This window comes from Acinonyx jubatus, chromosome B4 (genome assembly GCF_027475565.1).
Source record: "Acinonyx jubatus isolate Ajub_Pintada_27869175 chromosome B4, VMU_Ajub_asm_v1.0, whole genome shotgun sequence".
NCBI classification, from domain to species: Eukaryota; Metazoa; Chordata; class Mammalia; order Carnivora; family Felidae; genus Acinonyx; species Acinonyx jubatus.
In genome coordinates this window covers 77,109,141-77,112,035 of record NC_069387.1, presented here as the reverse complement: position 1 = coordinate 77,112,035, position 2,895 = coordinate 77,109,141, and positions in this window count along the sequence as shown.

Below are 2,895 nucleotides of genomic sequence, written 5' to 3'. Positions count from 1 at the left end.
TCCTCTTCCTACCTCCACAGGGAAAGGGGTTTGGATCAAGAGAAATTATCAGAGATTTGGCTAGTAGTGGAAGGAAGCAGAGAGGACCCCAACATGACCTATCACCTCCCCGCCCCCAGGATGTCTGAAATGTCCCTTTGACTCACATCTCTGATAGTACTTAACTTAAATGAGCATTACTCATTCTAAAGAGCTTGGTTTTGTTATTACTCTAATAGAATAAACTGACTGCCCAAGCTTCGATCCAGGACGGTGGGTGGAATTAGCGACATGCACCAATGAGTGTGAACGGTGGAGAAGAGGTGACGTCATTTCTTTGCACCCCTAGTACCTAGCATAATTTTGGAATAGAGTTAAGCGCTCAGAACAGGTCCACAGGGTGGGTGGACGAGTAAGGATAGGGCCCCTATCTTACGTTCATAAGGCAATGGGGAGAGGCTCTTAGCTGATATTTCAGCTTCTCTCCCCTTCCTGTGTCTGCCTGTCACTGCCTCTAATGCTGATAAAAGCACAAAGTGGGTTCACGAAGGAAGAAGTTTCCAAGGCCAGATCTTCCCCCGCACCGACTCGATTCTTGTAGCCCCAGCACCTCCTGCGCGTGGTTAGGGCAGGGGACAGCTGTGATGCAGCAGGGTCACAGGCCAAGGTACAGGTGAAGGTGTAGCCAGAACTGTCTCTTCAAGTGATCAGGCGGGAGCTGGATTTGAGGACCTCATTAGGGGAGCTTAAGCAAGATGATCCACAGGTTATGGTGAGCTAGGCTAGAAGAGTTAAGGCCAGAGGGAGAGGAGAAGGATTCTGACCCCTCCTTCACTGCCCCTCCCTTTTATAAACGCGGCCCGGCCACGTGGAGTGGCCATTTTGTCACCTGATCGGGCTTGGGAGACTTTGCAGCCATTTCTCCTCTTTCCCGGGGTCATGATATCGAGCTCCACACTGGGCTCCGCGCTGAGCATGGAAGCGGCTAAAAATTCTATCACCCCCTCTGCCCCTCCACTTTCTCCCCCCTCCCCCGCCGTCTCCCTCCCTCTCTCAAAATAAATAAGGGGCACCTGGGGGGCTCAGTCAGTCAAGGTCTAACTTCAGCTCAGGTCCCGATCTCCTGGTTCGTGGGTTCGAGCCCCTCATCGGGCTCTGTGCTGACAGGTCAGAGCCTGGAGCCCGCTTCCGATTCTGTGGTCTCCCTCTGTCTCTCTGCCCCTCCCCCGCTCGCACTCTGTCTCTCTCTCTCTCTCTCTCTCTCTCTCTCTCAAATAAATAAGCATTGAAAAAAAACTTTTTTAATAAATAAATTAAATAAATCCTCCATGCTTCAGCGTAACTCCGTTTCTTCTTGTGAGGGAGACACCAAGGGAAGATGTGTCCAATACTACCATTCCCTGGAGAAAATTGGAGTAGAATTACCTGTACCGAAGCCGTCAGTAACACTACTGGCAACCCTAGCTAAAGCTGGGAGTGGAAGCATAAGACACTGGAGTGGGACCCCCACCCCCACCCCACCCCACCCCCCACCCAGAGGACAGCTCTAAGGTTAGGCAGAAGCCCTGCAAAGTCAAGGCTAGACCAAAGGGATTCAGACCCACAAGAGTGTTGGGAAAGACAGCAGAGGGGGCAGAGGGGCACTCTCTAAAAATGGGTTGCCAGACAGCCCAACACCAGTCAGAGCTGGCCAGGAACACCTCTTGGGTTCCAGGATTTAATTACCCTTTGCATAATAACAACTTATATTTAAAAGCAAAGGAAGCTAAGGATGATTTGCATGCTTTTCTTTAATGCTGCCTGCTGAGTTCACATTCTAGTTTCCCCTGCCCATAATTGGACGTATAATTAACTTCCATTATAATGGGCTATGGCTTTCTAGAATTGGTGGCCATGACCAAGCCCCAGTTGAGGGGAAGGCTTTGGATTGGGCCTATTTTTCTAAGAGTCCAAAGCCTAGAAGCCTGGGCTCCCTCCTAGGAGAACTCAACCCTCACTGAGCCCCCAAAGACTCAGACCTCCGAGGGGCTGGCATGGAAGAGGGCTGGAAGCCTCCTTTCAGATTCTGAATCCCCTCCTCCATAGAGCTTTCTGCGCTTGACTTTAAGCCACTGGACCACTCTGAGCTCACCTTCCCAATCAGGTAAATGGGCACAATAATACTGACCTTGGAAGGATGCCCGAGGGTAAAGATAAGAAAATGCATCATAAAGCCCTCACACACTGGAGGCACTCCTTTAATGCAACTGCCTGAACCGACCCCCAGGAGAGTGGAGAGGGGTACAGGAAGCAATGTGGGGGACTAAGGAGTGGGAGCCCCACACTTACTAGGAAAGGAGCCATGAGCTGAGTTCTGAGCAACAGAGAAGGGAAAGTTTTTGCCCAAAGGGACATAGGATGAATGGCAAAATAACAATGGTAGAATAAACAGAACAAGCAAATAAACAAACGTTTATGGAGCTCTTATTAAGTGCTAGGTAGGGCCCTAAACGCTTTCCTGTCCATTACCTCCTTAGGTCCTCCCGAGAGCTTGCACATGGGTACTATTTATTACTCCTAACTCGCACAAGAGGAAACTGAGGCTCCGAAAGGTTATTCACTTGTCCAAAGTCATGACAAGAATCTGTAACACCGGCTTCAGAGACCCCTCCCCTTCGACGCACACACTCGCTCCCCCACTCCGTGGTGCACACGAGACCAAGGCTAAGCCGGCCCCCGCAGGGCGGTGGCGCCCGGCTGGGACCCCAGCCGCGCGGGGTGTGCCCAGCTGACCAACCCCGGAATGGAGCCGGTGACGATCCAGCGCCGCCGGGGCCCAGTCCCGGCCGAGGGGCGCAAAGGGGGGCGCCCCGAGGCCGCGGCGCACGGCCCGCAAAGGTGACCAGGCGTTTCCCGGCCCCATAAAGCTCGGGCGGG